Source organism: Anabrus simplex, chromosome 2, assembly GCF_040414725.1.
Source record: "Anabrus simplex isolate iqAnaSimp1 chromosome 2, ASM4041472v1, whole genome shotgun sequence".
In the NCBI taxonomy this organism is placed as follows: Eukaryota; Metazoa; Arthropoda; class Insecta; order Orthoptera; family Tettigoniidae; genus Anabrus; species Anabrus simplex.
This window is the reverse complement of record NC_090266.1, coordinates 822,362,402-822,378,709: the sequence shown is the minus strand read 5'-3', so window position 1 is coordinate 822,378,709 and position 16,308 is coordinate 822,362,402.

The window sequence follows — 16,308 nt, the reverse complement described above, 5'->3', positions numbered from 1 at the left end:
TCACTTCATTTGCATTATGCAGTAAAAACTCGGACAGTTATCTCAGCTCCTTCGTGTGTATTAACGACAGTGTACTTTTGTGAAAGCATCACGTTTCTCGTCTCACATTAACCCCTACTACTGACCTTGAAACCACGGGTCTTAAGATACGACGTTTCATTCAGTCGACTCAGTCACTGAGGTTTTCACTAATTGAACACGTCTGGGTTATGATCACTTTAAGGACTATCTCATCAGACTATTCAACTACCGCAGCTGCCGACAGAGAATCACCTTTGTACCCAAGAAGAGATATTATCCAAATAATAATCCACATCATTTCTTATTATACATTTATAAGGATTGGCTATGAACCACCCGGACAAGAGAATAATCAACAGAAATGGCATTTCTCGGGTCAATGACTAGACATACCCTTAAGAAAAGAGACTCACGCTCAGCAACAGCTTGAAATTTACTGCCTAGTACATGCAGTTTACCGAGAAAGTAAGTATTATATGAACATACTGCCATTGTTCTAAAACAGAGTTGAGAGCGAGATCTAGTAAGATCAAGAAATAAATGAAAATAGGATATGCTTTTAAATATTCAACACAGACAAATAAATTTTAAACAGCAATAATATGTCATTAAATATGGAAATTTGTGGCTCAAAAATTAGTTCTTCACTTCAATGTCTCATGATAATAAAAATCTTCGTGTTTCAGTGCAATAATTGTTCTAATCACTGAATTTTACTTATTTCTAGTCTAAAATTCACCTGACATTGCAAGTAAGGAAATAATTACAATTTATTTATAAGATCAATTTGTAAACCATTAACCCTGTGTATATTAGGAAATCGTAGGTTACTTGCTCATAGTGTATGTTCATGGAACTTGCTAATTCAGTGCCATGTCAGGTAAACTGTGACCTATCGATCAGAGAATATTCCTTAAATTTTGTCTAATGTACGTACAATGTGCGGCTGCTTGTTCGCAGAGGATACGATTTTTTGCGGTACCACAGACAATATAAAACATCTACTAGTTCTGTTACTTTTTAAATAACCTCAGTACTTCGACAACTTGGTTTCTCCATCTAATAAACTTTTTTGTAAATGGCAGTTTGGCCAGCCTGCACCAAATTAATACACATTTTCTATGCCCGTTATTAAAATAATTTGTACTCCTGTTAGATTGAGATATAAACATTATTGTGGCTGTAGTAAAAACTTGTTTCGCAAAATTCTTATCAGCCCTTTTGTAAACTAAATACTGTAATCATATATTATGCCTTTGCTGACGAGATGTAGTGTTTACAGTGCACTATGTCTTCTGGTATGGGCAATATCAAATTTGTTACTTTCATTGACCTGTCTCAGTCTCATCCTTGGCTTTGAAAATATGAAAGTGACTGAGGTATGAGTGATGCTAGTAATACCATTGCTTATACATTGCTTATACCATTGCTTATGGTGGGAAAATATCGCTCATAGGGTCGGTTGGTGCATGCATTTCAGTGGGCTTGGCAGACTGATATGTAATAGCAGCGGCTGGATCGGTGGAGGAAAGCAACGGGAAACTACCTCACTCCTAATTTCCCTAGTACGTCTCTTCAGTGACGCCTAGGCCATTTATGACAGCTGTTGGCGGAGCTGCAGAGGATCAAACCAGCCTTAGGGCTGAATACCCAACATACATACATAATCATATATTATATTTTATTTTTAATGTAATGGATTTCCTTGTATTTTCTTCATGAAGATGCAGTGCTGTGAAAAAGTTTCTTCAATTTAATAATTTTATTGGAATTGGCTTTAAGTCACACTGACACAGATAGTTCTTATGATAACGATGGGAGAGGAAAGGGCTCGGAGTGAGAATGAAGTGGCCGTCGCCTCATTTAAGGTACAGCCCCAGCATTTACCTGTTTTGAAAGTGGGAAACCACAGAAAACGATCTTCAGGACTGCCGACAGTGGAGTTGAAAACCACTATTTCCCGAATTCATGTTGAATTTAACTGGACGTTTCATATTCTTTAAGAATCCGTAAATGTCTGCCCGGAACTACCACTGGATTTGTCAGAAGAGACTGTGGGAAAAAAACTGGGCATACCACCCAGAATACTTGTATACGACGAAAATCACAGACATCATCTTGTAGATTTAAGACTTTATACATGATTCTCCAGGCACTGCTTTATGAAGCAGCAAAAACATCGCAAATTTCATTCCTCCTTGCGTTGTATTACATATCTGAAACCACTCGTCTTCAACGTCCTCACAGGCAAATCACAGCCAAAGTACAGCATATTCGAACATGAAGCCTAATTTCTTCGTCATTCTTGTCGTCAGATATCAATCTAACATGTTGGACCTTAGGCCAGAAACAATGGTTAGAAAAGGAGTGCACTATCTGATCAGAAGTATCCGGACACCGCTCAGTACGAAAACGATTGGGCCAGATATCACTAAGGCCGGCCCGCGGTGAAGGGTTAGTGTGCCTGCCTCTTACCCGGAGGCCCCGGGTTCGATTCCTGGCCAGGTCAGGGATTTTCAACTGGATCTGAGGGCTGGTTCGAGGTCCACTCAGCCTACGTGATTACAATTGAACAGCGATCTGACGGTGGGATGGCGGCCCCGGTCTGGACAGCCAATAAAGTTCTCCATTCTCATTACATTTGATGCCACTCCCCTACCTTCATGGCCTGAACGGAGATTGCCTTGCGCCTTAGTTAAAATCTTCTAAGGGGCCCATGACCTAGATGTTAGGCCCCTTTAAACAATCATCATCATCATCATCATCACCATCACCATCAAAATCTTCTACCTAAACGTCCAAACAAAAAAAGGTGTCATTATAATTGATTTTACAAATGCTGACACTGCATTAGTGATCAAACTAATACAATCTGAATCACAAGAACAAGGTGGTTTATGATTAAAAATGTTCATCATTTCGTCGGTATCCAGAGCGAATGAATGCCAAAGCCTCAAAATTAACTTACTCTTTGCATATAGTAGAGTGGTACGTGGATCTTACCTTCCAGATATTAAAAAGTCAGAAAGCCCAAAGGAGCTCCAGAAGCTTTGAACTTGCCAGTATTTCTAGAGAAAGATATTAATAATAACGGCGTGTGGTCTCCGAAGAGGTCTGGTGCAGGTCTTTCAAGTTGACGCCGTGTAGGCGACCGGAACGTCTATGATGCATACTAATGATGACTCCATGGCTAAATGGTTAGCGTGCTGGCCTTTGGTCACAGGGGTCCCGGGTTCGATTCCCAGCAGGGTCAGGAATTTTAACCATCATTGGTTAATTTAGCTGGTACGGGGGCTGGGTGTATGTGTCGTCTTCATCATCATTTCATCCTCATCACGACGCGCAGGTCACCTACGGACGTCAAACCGAAAGAACTGCACCTGGCGAGCCGAACATGTCCTCGGACACTCACAGCACTAAAAGCCATACGCCAATTCGTTTTTTAATGATGAATACGGCACACACCTTCAACACCCGAACCATCAGAATTAACCAACGAAGATTATAATTCCCGACCCGGCCGGTAATCGAACCCGTGACCACCTGGACCAAAGGCCAGAACTTTAACCTTTTAGCCATGCAGCCGAACAGAAAAAATTGAAGAGGACGCTCTTGGGGTGCGACGGTGACAGTATTGGTGTGTAACTCCTCGAAGATTATCTTAATAACCTTCATGTGTAAAATAAGCGTAGGAAACAAGAATTTATTGTAAAAGTATCAAGTATTTTTAATATTTACGGAGAAAAATAATGAGTAATGAATTTTATTCGAGATTTGGAAATGAGGTGTTGTTCATTACCGCCTCTGTGGTGTAGTGGTTAGTGTGATTAGCTGCCACCCACGGAGGCCCAGGTTTGATTCCCGGTTTTGCCAAGAAATTTGAACAGTGGTACGAGGGCTTGAACGGCGTCCACTCAGGCTCGGGTGGGTAGATGGGATTCAATTCCCACCTCGGCCATCCTCGAAGAGGTTTTACGTAGTTTCCCCACTTCTCCTCCAGGCAAATTCCGGGATTTACCTAACTTCTTTTTACTATTTGCTTTACGTCGCACCGACACAGAGAGGTCTTATGGCGACGATGGGATAGGAAAGGCCTAGGAATGAGAAAGAATCAGCCGTGGCCTTAATTACGGGTACCTAACTTAAGGCCACGGCTGCTTCCTTCCTCTTCCTTATCTCTCCCTTCCAATTTTCCCATCCCCCTACAAGGCCCCTGTTCAGCATAGCAGATGAGGCCGTCTGGGCGAGGTACTGGTCCCCTCCCCAGTGTCTCAAACTCCAGGACACTGCCCTTGAGGCGGTAGAGGTGGGATCCCATCGCTGAGTCCCAGGGAAGAAACAACCTTTGGACGGAAAACGGATTCAAAAAGAAAGAAAAGGTGTTGTGCATGCTTGTCAATATTTCTTGTAGTGTGTTACAAAACTGGATGCATTATTTTAAAAGTTATATGCTGTATTTATTTTAACTGAGATATACGGTGTTTTCATCAATGTGATGTCACTTAAAACATCTAATTTTACATTTCTTTCACAGTGGGAATAGTTAGTTTCCTGCGGTAATACGCCAGATCTTTGAGGAGGTATACATTCACTGAGTATAGAATGTTATTATACTTACACTGTAATTAACAGTACATTCTTCTAGCAAACGACATTAAGGATGCTCATCCAGGAATGCAATTTATTATACCGTACAACTAAGACAAGCTCTTTGGCGACATGCCCCCTTCCACACGCCAGACAAGCTTGTGGCTGAACTGCATTTTTGGTGATGTAATCAGCAAAGCTCTCCGCACATTGCAAAATAACTCTGTAACAAAGACATCCGTCATCCTGTTCACCTTCAGGCAAAAAGATCTTTCGCTTTAAATATTCATTTCCAGTAAAATACCATGTAATTATTTATTTAAACCGTGAACCTCTTCCTTTTTCAAGATATCCAACACATTAAGAATGCGCAAAAACCTCTCATGTGATGAAGACCTATGCGTGACAAGTAGTTTTTGCATGATGGCAGGTGGGTTATGGCGGAGCTCATCTCTCCACAGTTGACTGAAGAGGGAACTGGTTGACTCATGCTTGAAAGTGTTATATCCGCGAGCTGACAGTCCCCTCCTTTCCCCTCCACTCGCTGTGGATGATTGGCCCTGCAAAATGAACAATCTAATTTAAAATAAGACATGAAGAAATAATGACCTTCTACTATGACCAAAACAAATAGGTCTCCAGTGACCTGTGTGGCGGAACTTCTGCCTTCGTTCCAAGATAATGGACCAGCTCAGAGATACTCAGAAAAATGAAAATACTAATGTTTGTGCTAGTAATCATGTATTCTAACACGGTGATTATTTGGCTTCTGGTGATAGAAATTGATGGTTTTCGTAAGATTAGTTCTTGTCTTCACGTCTCCTTTAAGTTCCTCTGTCTGTTCTGAACTATAGAACACTCGTGTTCGTAACCTTCACGAGGAAGGGATGTTCTATGATATTGGATTTGATCTTTCTAATATTCACTCAGGAGAATATACCTACTGATAAGGAGGCAGTGTAGAGATAAACAGATCATGTATTTTCATCGCACATTTAGGGAATATCTTTTAAATAACATAGGAAATATTCCCAGAACCTATTGAAGATATCATTATAAACAGCCCATATCCATTATTTAAATAGTCAGAAAGAAACGAATTCTTTTGAAAATTTCAAATCCATTTCTTTCGGTATATCATCATCATCATCTGTTTACCCTCCAGGTTCGGTTTTTCCCTCGGACTGAGCGAGGGATCCCACCTCTACCGCCTCAAGGGCAGTGTCCTGGAGCTTCAGACTCTTGGTCGGGGGATACAACTGGGGAGTATGACCAGTACCTCGCCCAGGCGGCCTCACCTGCTATGCTGAGCAGGGGCCTTGTGGAGGGATGGGAATATTGGAAGGGATAGGCAAGGAAGAGGGAAGGAAGCGGCCGTGGCCTTAAGTTAGGTACCATCCCGGCATTCGCCTGGAGGAGAAGTGGGAAACCACGGAAAACCACTTCCAGGATGGCCGAGGTGGGAATCGAACCCACCTCTACTCAGTTGACCTCCCGAGGCTGAGTGGACCCCGTTCCAGCCCTCGTACCACTTTTCAAATTTCGTGGCAGAGCCGGGAATCGAACCCGGGCCTCCGGGGATGGCAGCTAATCACGCTAACCACTACACCACAGAGGCGGACTCTTTCGGTATATTCCATTGAAAATCTGGAATTTAGTAAATAATAAATGTTTAAACTGAGCGTGTATTGATTTTTATGTACATACAGAGGTGTGTTGTATATAGAAGAATGGAAATTGTTGTACAAACATTTGTGTTGTAACAATCCCTACTACCTAAAAAGAATCGTGCGATCAAAAATTCCATACGTTCTAGGTTTTAAAATAACTAGTATATATAGGCTAGCATTAAAGTGTTGTAAAATTAAGCTGAATATTACAGGTGAAAATTAAATTCAATATATAACGCTGGAAATTCAGGGGGGAAAGGAAAACGAAGTTAGATAGCCTTATGTCTTCAGAAAAATGACAGAAATGTGCATTTTTAACTCCAGGCTCTAAACCGTGCCCTTAAAGCAAGTCTCAAAATAATAATAATAATAATAATAATAATAATAATAATAATATAATAATAATAATAATAATAATAATTTTCACTTGTCTTTAGTAGTGTCGTTATATTTAGATATCGTAGAGTAGTAGGGATTGTTACAACACAAATGCTTGTAAAACAATTTCCATTCTTCTATATACAACAGACCTCTGTATGTACATACGGTACGATTGCAAATGATCAATTTTAACTACTAGAAATTATTAACGTGGAAAACTGGTCTTGTTATTACTATGTAAGTCTGTAAATGCTCGTTCTCCCTCCTCTTAGAATTTCTTAGCGCTAGCAAAAAGCAATCAAAAAGCACCGCCTTAGATTAAGTGCAACACAAACCTGATTTTCAGTTTACAGTGACGTAGATTTTTATAGTACAAAGTTAAGTTTATGGGTGAACATTACAGGCTTTCAGCCCAAATACATGTTCCCGTTACAAAGCAAAAATAAACTAAATTTACTATGTGGATACTAACATGGGCGGTAATCCGGGACACATGTAAGCGCCACCCCTGTAACTACTTTAACTCTACATATCCTAACTTAATGTTGTAACCCCTCACACCGGTGGAAACCAATCCACATGTGAGATGCCACCCCTATAACTACTGACCCTCCCCTCTCCCACCACCACCACCTTAGATTTTTTATAGGATATCCCAGTTTCCACCATACTCAGCAAGACGAAATGGTGAATGACAAAGTTTTAGTTCACGAACTACAATATGTGATAAAAGTATTTATTGGGTTGTCAGTAAACTTGAAAGAAATGCATCCATGTAAAATAACTTCAAACATTCATGTCAAAATCTTTCCATAAACACTAATTGAATAGCGTAGTTGTTTAAACGCCCGGCAAATATGCTCAAGGTTGCACGATCGAGTGCCGATATGGTCAACCAGCATGCAAGAGTGCTTAAATTTTAGTGCCCCGTGTCTGCAGGTCCACTAACATTTAAAAGAATTCCATTTAAAGACAAAATTAAAACAATCGAAGTCTCGTAACCTCTTTAGCAGTCGGATGGAGTTAATTTCATTATATTATTATAACAAAACCAAACCAAACCCCATGGCACTACAGCCCTTGAAGGGCCTTGGCCTACTAAGCGACCGCTGCTGAGCCCAAAGGCCTGCAGATTACGAGGTGTCATGTGGTCAGCACGACGAATCCTCTCGGCCGTTATTCTTAGATTTCTAGACCGGGGCGCTATCTCACCGTCAGATAGCTCCTCAATTCTAATCACGTAGGCTGAGTGGACCTCGAGCCAGCCCTCAGGTCCAGGTAAAAATCCCTGACCTGGCCGGGTATCGAACCCGGGGCCTCCGGGTAAGAGGCAGGCACGCTACCCCTAGACCACGGGGCCGGCACAAGATGTACATAGCTACCGCGATTAAAGTATTCATAATACTGTGGTGACGGTGGTTTGTGACTGTAATGGCTGGAAAGCGCTGAAGGATTAGTTCTTGTCTGCACTCATTGCTTTCGCTAGCTTCTCCGTATGTTTGTAACCATAAAACACGAGCGTTCGTGACATTTTCGAAGAACGGAAAGGTGTTCTTTAGCACATTCACTCCCATGTTTTATTCATCCTTACGTGTTTCCCGTCCCAGATTTTTCGGGATGTTGTCACAATGGCTAAAATAGGCTATTAAAGAATTAAAGAGGACAATATATGATGTAACCTTACTAATACTCCCTCAAAATTAGCTCAAATTGGGCAGTTGTCACTAATATTAACCTTAATAATGATTTCGTATGACAATCGCTGGCCTTTTACATCCCTTGTAAGGTAAAAAAGAAAATGATAATGATGATGATGCTTGTTGTTTAAAGGGGCCTAACATCGAAGATCATCGGCCCCTATGAAAAATAAAAAGAAGAAAATAATAAAAAATAAATAGCCTTGTGAATCCCCTAAGGGCTATGGTCTCCTGCAATGCAGGTACAGTGCTCAATTTAACTCATCAGGTGAGCAGGTCCTGAAGAGCATTGTTATATTGGTTATTTCCTAGTTTGTTTCGTGAAAACATATTACTGCATAGAGAGAAGTCATGTCCGCCTCTGTGCTGTAGTGGTTAGTGTGATTAGCGGCCAACCCCGGAGGCCCGGATTAGATTCCCGGCTCTGCCACGAAATTTGAAAAGTGGTATGAGGGCTGCAGCGGGGTCCACTCAGCCTTGGGAGGTTAACTGGCAGCTAAACATACTAACCACTACACCACAGAGGCGGACATAATGAACTTTCCAGGGTTTAAATGTGGTTCACGGAGGATCAAAAGGACTTAGACCTTTTTAATTATTTAGAACATCAAATTTCACGAGATTCGAATTCTAGACACTCCGGTGGGGAGCCTAGTGACTGTACAACGACACCAGTGCATTTCCAAAAAACATGAAAGTATAAAAATTATAGTCCGCCTCTGTGGTGTAGTGGTTAGCGTGATTAGCTGCTCTGCCACGAAATTTGAAAAGTGGTACGAGGGCTGGAACGGGGTCCACTCAGCCTCGGGAGGTCAACTGAGTAGAGGTGGGTTCGATTCCCACCTCAGCCATCCTCGAAGTGGTTTTCCGTGGTTTCCCACTTCTCCTCCAGGCGAATGCCGGGATGGTTCCTAACTTAAGGCCACGGCCGCTTCCTTCCCTCTTCCTTGCCTATCCCTTCCAATCTTCCCATCCCTCCACAAGGCCCCTGTTCAGCATAGCAGGTGAGGCCGCCTGGGCGAGGCACTGGTCAGACTCCCCAGTTGTATCCCCCGACCAAGAGTCTGAAGCTCCAGGACACTGCCCTTGAGGCGGTTGAGGTGGGATCCCTCGCTAAGTCCGAGGGAAAAACCGAACTTGGAGGGTAAACAGATGATGATGATGATGATAAAAATTATATATTCACCTCAGTGGTGCAGACGGTTAGTCATTATCCTTCGTTCCAAGATAGCTGGCTCTATCGTGAGGTTTCACGATGTTTAAATCAGCAACTTCGTGTCCTAGTCTTGCAGCACGTTAAGGAGCGTCTGCACTACCAAATTTCGACAGTCCAAAGTCTCTTAAAATCTGTAGCAAAAGGCATATCGACAGTTTTCTATTAAAACCTCGTATGTCCCAATGCTGTTCCTACCCATTACCTTCCTGAAGTCCGGCTCCATGGCTAAATGGTTAGCATGCTGGCCTTTGGTGTCAGGGGTCCCGGGTTCGATTCCCGATGGGGTCGGGAATTTTTACCGTAATTGGTTAATTTCGCTGGCACGAGGGCTGGGTGTATGTGTCGTCTTCATCATCATTTCATCCTCATCACGACGCGCAGGTCGCCTGCGGGTCAAACCAGAAGACCTGCATCTGACGAGCCGAACTTGTCCTCGCACACTCCCAGCACTGTAGGAGTGCGTAAATTCACTATGCAAACAACATCCCTACAGTACGGTAAGATCCATGTTTTAACCATTAGCATAAAAATGAACACAACGAAAATTGTTCTGATGAACTGCATATAACTATGGGTCTGGGAGGCGTGACCAGTCTTAATGAATATAATGGATAGGAAGAGCATTGGGACAATGAGGTTTTAAGAGAAAGTCATCCGTATATACTTCAACATAGTATTCCATACTTCCTTATGATCCACAGTGGTGAGAGAAAAGCTCGAAATTCACGTACGTATGACGTACAGCGAATGGCACCGACTAAAATAAAATACCCTCAACTATAGCCGTCGATGTACTAAACTGTTCAAACTGAATATATGATTCCGCGTGCTTGCAACCGAACCGTAGCGAAAGCGATTGTACCGGCTCCATGGCTAAATGGTTAGCATGCTGGCCTTTGGTGTCAGGGGTCCCGGGTTCGATTCCCGATAGGGTCGGGAATTTTTACCGTAATTGGTTAATTTCGCTGGCACGAGGTACAATCCCTTTCGCTACGGTTCGGTTGCAAGCACGCGGAATCATATATTCAGTTTGAACAGTTTAGTACATCGACGGCTATAGTTGAGGGTATTTTATTTTAGTCATTGCAATTCGCTGTACGTCATACGTACGTGAATTTCGAGCTTTTCTCTCACCACTATGGATCATACTCAAACGCTGTCACCCATAGCATCAGTCGTAGACGGTCGTAGTGTATCTAGTATTCTAGAGATTGAGGAAAAAATTGCTCTTGTCTAGGCGATACATTTGGATTTATGCTATTGTTCCCTACTTAGATTTTGCATTTTAACTTGGCTTAATCACTAATCTTGCTGCAAAAACAAGCGGAAAAGTTCATTTGCCAAAGAGTAGTGGGAAAGTCCAAGTATTGCGGCTTGCAGCTTGCGTCAGTCCATTAAATCAATGTCACACATACTGACACTGACTCTATATTCTCCAGCGTTCACGTCACGTTTTAGTGAATACCGCAGATCCTATCAATACCCAAGTGATGACTGAAAATTAGATGTAGTGGATGAAATGGTGGATGAGACATTTCTTTTATTAACAACATTTAATGAACTAAGTTTGGGGAGGGGTTCTGGACAGGAAGAAGCAAAAAGACATTAAGTGCGCAATTGCTACTTACTGCTTTGTCGTTCTCTGATTCCAAATTATTCGAACGTCCTTCCTCAACAATTAGTAACAGTAAAAGGGAAGTTGATTAATTATGAAAATGAAAATCTACAGCCTGTTTTCCAGTCAGGGATGGAATGAATGAAGCGGCGAGGATACGAATTGTGTCGGCTGCCGAGGCCTGTCGCACTTCCCTGGGGCAAAGATTAATGACTGACAGATGAAATGAAATAATAGTGGAGAGTGTTGCTGGAATGAAAGATGACAGGGAAAACCGGATTACCCGGAGAAAAACCCGTCCCGCCTCCACTTAGTCCAGCACAAACGTCACGCGGAGTGACCGGGATTTCAACCACGGAACCCAGCGGTGAGAGGCCGAAGCGCTGCCGCCTGAGACACGGAGGCTCCAAGTTGATTAATTATCTTGGTCATATTTCCTCAGCGTTGGAAGTATTTGATATCTAAATACAGTCGAACTTCGATATCTCGAAGTGCTTGCGAGGCTGAAAATTCTTCGACCTGTCGACAATTCGAGGTATAGAGAAACGTAGGCCACCTGCCACTTGGTCTCCACAAAAAATCAGCTATATCATTACTTACATCCTAATTTTTGACAACATTCACATTTCCTTTCCTAAATCTTTTTTTTTCTGCTTTTTGCTTTGCGTCGCACCGACACAGATAGGTCTTATGGCGACGATGGGATAGGAAAGGCCTAGGAATGGGAAGGAAGCGGCCGTTGCCTTAATTAAGGTACAGCCCCAGCATTTGCCTGGTGTGAAAATGGGAAACCACGGAAAACAATCTTCAGGGCTGTCGATAGTGAGGTTCGAACCCACTATCTCCCGATTACTGGATACTCGCCGCACGTAAGCGACTAAATCTATAGAGTCCGGTTTTCCTACATCTATAGTGTAAATGTTATTAGAAATCGCATTAAAATTCATTTTTAAAATCAATAACTTTACACCTTATTTTAGGACACTTACAATTTTATATCTTCATAAAATGTGGAGAATACTTTTTCTTGAATATGGAGGTAACGTAATACCAGTTTTATACTACAGGAACAAGATGTATGTCGAGATAATAATAATAATAATAATAATAATAATAATAATAATAATAATAATAATAATAATAATAATAATAATAATAATAATAATAATAATAATAATAATAATAATAATAATAATAATAGTCCGCCTCTGTGGTGTAGTGGTTAGCGTGATTAGCTGCCACCCCCGGAGGTCCGGGTTCGATTCCCGGCTCTGCCACGAAATTTGAAAAGTGGTACGAGGGCTGGAACGGGGTCCACTCAGCCTCGGGAGGTCAACTGAGTAGAGGTGGGTTCGATTCACACCTCGGCCATCCTGGAAGTGGTTTTCCGTGGTTTCCCACTTCTCCTCCAGGCGAATGCCGGGATGGTACCTAACTTAAGGCCACGGCCGCTTCCTTCCCTCTTCCTTGCTATCCCTTCCAATCTTCCCATTTCTCCACAAGGCCCCTGTTCAGCATAGCAGGTGAGGCCGCCTGGGCGAGGTACTGGTCATACTCCCCAGTTGTATCCCCGACCAAAGAGTCTGAAGCTCCAGGACACTGCCCTTGAGGCGGTAGAGGTGGGATCCCTCGCTAAGTCCGAGGGAAAAACCGAACCTGGAGGGTAAACAGATGATGATGATGATGATGATGATAATAATAATAATAGTAATGATGATGATAATAATAATCATAAAATAATCGTATGGCTTCAGCTACCGTGTGCAGACATTTCAATTTGATGTTATCTGCTTGTCTGCTCGTCAATTTCGACGTTCCGTTTTACGTACGGCTCACTAGATGGGAGGCCGACTAAACCGAAACACTCTTAGGCGTCTACGGCTGAGATTTAATGAATATTGTCGGGTAAACACCAAATGTCTCACCAGAGATCTTTTACATGCCGACATCGTACGACAAGGAGCGCCGAATGGACTTGTTTACGTTCCTCAAAAATCCGACTACCTCTGCCAGGTTTGAACCCGCTATCTGGTATCCTTAAGAGTAATGTTCTGCATACCTTCGAGTTACGAACAAATATTTTACACGTGGCCTTGAAAACTCTTCGAGCTATCGGAAAATTGGAGCAATAGAACTCCTTCTTTACCTGTTTACCTTCCAGGGTCGGTTTTCCCTCAGACTCCGCGAGGAATTCCACTTCTACCGCCTCAAGGACAGTGTCCTGGAGCTTCAGACTCTGGGTGGGGTATACAACGGGGGAGGATGACCAGTACCTCGCCCAGGCGGCCTCACCTGCTATGCTGAACAGGGGCCTTACGGGGGGTGGGAAGACTGGAAGTGTTAGACAAGGAAGAGGAAAGGAAGCGGCCGTGGCCTTAAGTTAGGTACCATCCCGGCATGTGCCTGGAGTAGAAGTGGGAAACAACGGAAAACCACTTCCAGGATGGCTGAGGTGGGAATCGAACCCATCTCTACTCAGTTGACTTTCCGAGGCTGATTGGACCCCGTTCCAGCCCTCGTACGACTTTTCAAATTAGGTACGTGGCAGAACCGGGAATCGAACCCGGGCCACTAGGGGTGGCAGCTAATCACACTAACCACTACACCACGGAGGCGGTCCAATAGAACTTCAAGTTATATAACATATAATACGTAAAAATAGTTATGTAAGATAGAGTCGGAAATCGAAAGTTCCTTCGAGATATCGAAAATACGAGTTATAGACGTTGATGTTAGAGAAGTTTGACTGTGCATATTTGTCCGCCTCTGTTGTGTAGTGATTAGTGTGATTAGCTGCCACCCCCCGGAGGACCGGGTTCGATTCCCGGCTCTGCCACGAAATTTGGAACGGGGTCCACTCAGCCTCGGGAGGTCAACTGAGTAGAGATGGGTTCGATTCTCACCTCAGCCATCCTGGAAGTGGTTTTCCGTGGTTTCCCACTTCTCCTCCAGGCAAATTCCGGGATGGTACCTAACTTAAGGCGACGTCCGCTTCCTTCCCTCTTCCTTGTCTATCCCCTCCAATCTTCCCATCCCCCCCGCAAGGCCCCTGTTCAGCGTAACAGGTGAGGCCACCTGGGCGAGGTACTGCTCACCCTCCCCAGTTATATCCCCGACCCAGAGTCTGATCTCCAGGACACTGCCCTTGAGGCGGTAGAGGTGGAATCCCTTGCTGAGACCGAGGGAAAAACCGACTCTGGAGGGTAAACAGATAAAGAAGAAGATAAAAGGAAGCAGATTAGTGGCAATTTCAGTGAAGGTAGTAAAAAAACGGCCATCCGAGCGCTTTCTTATCTTACGCTGCCTAAACTGACCCCCAGAGTGTGTGAAAGCATAGTTCGTCATAAAACTTTCTACATTAAAGTTTGCGATGATATGTGCCTATGTGTAAAAGGTAGTCCTTAATACTGTAAACATTTCTATATTACCGGTATAGTTTGTAGTAAATAATCAACTAGAAAATTAGCAATCGTATTTTGAAATTAATCACGCATTCCTTTTCAGAATTCATTGTTTATCCACCTTGACAATCTTATTAAGATAAACGTATACTTTTCAGTACATAATTTGCATGAATAGTTCAGTTGTGGCAGTGAATGCGCAGGAATGGTTTAGATATCGCATGCTGAGAAAGGAGTGAGTCCGCCTCTGTGGTTTAGTAGATAGTGTGAATAGCTACCACCCCCGGAGGCCCGGGTTCGATTCCCGGTTGTGCCACGATATTTGAAAAGTGGTACGAGGTCTTGAACGGGGTCCACTCAGCCTTGGGAGATCAACTGAGTAGAGGTGGGTTCGATCCCTACCTCAGCCATCCTGGAAGTGGTTTTCCGTTGTTTCCCACTTCTCCTCCAGGCAAATGCCGGGATGGTACCTAACTTAAGGCCACGTCCGCTTCCTTCCCTCTTCCTTGTCTATCCCTTCCAATCATCCCCCCCCCCCGCAAGGCCCCTGTTCGGCACAGCAGGTGAGGCCGTCTGGGCGAGATACTGGTCATCCTCCCCAGTTGTATCCCCGACCCAGAGTCTGAAGCTCCAGGACACTGGGCTTGAGGCGGTAGAGGTGGGATCCCTCGCTGAGTCCGAGGGAAAACCCACCCTGGAGGGTAAGCAGACTAAGAAAGAAAGAACAGAAAGGAGTGAAATAGCAGGTGGCCAGTTGGAAAGATGATGCAGGAGGAAAGCAACTAATGACGTCTACAGGGAAATATTACATGCCCTATCACCATAAATTCGAAATTGCTCCCTAGTGAAGCTGAGGTGGGTCGCCAGTTTAAGTATACAAAAAGTCTGCTTGTTCTAACAAGGTAACAGCCATTAGTCATTCGTGTCTGCTGCACGAGAAATAAAACGGTGAACTTTTATTGCAATAAGTCATTCTAATATTTTAGGTTGATATTAATAATTTCATTCTCATGTTGCTCATTCTTTATTTTCTATCTTACAATTGTTAACAAAAATGTGCATTGTTATATGATGAGTCATTAAGAATGATGCTACATGTTACCTAAAAGTATTTAACATTCCTGGGCTATATTGTATTCCGCCACCAGTGTGTCGCTTATAAAGAACCCTCCACAAACTTCAAAAATTCGAAAGGAAGACAATTGAATGGAGGATGAATAGCTAACATGCTCTGTCTCGGTTTTGTGTTGGTCGGGACTTCGTGTTTGCTTCCGCAGATGATATAAGCAAGGACTTAATGAAGGCTCATACATTTATAATTGCATCTCTGAGATGTTACGGTCAATGACTAACACACATTACAAGTTCTTATTCAAAAAATAATTACGGCGAAAACCTGTCAGATGATATTAAACCACAATTATACTGCCAACAAAGAAAAAATTTAAGAATCGTGACTGATGACTAATAGAATGCAAATGCTCATTTTTTTCTAACTGGAGGTTTAACATGAAATTCTATCAACGTTCCTATTGAGCGCAGATTTGAACATGTTATTCAGTTCTCCGTGCTGAAAACGCAGTCATGCTGCCATACATACATACGTACATACATGCATACATACATACATACATGCATGCATACATACATACATACATACATACCCGTTGCACACTGTTATATCCTTCGGCATTCAGTATTTAAATGTCCGTGTATCAAT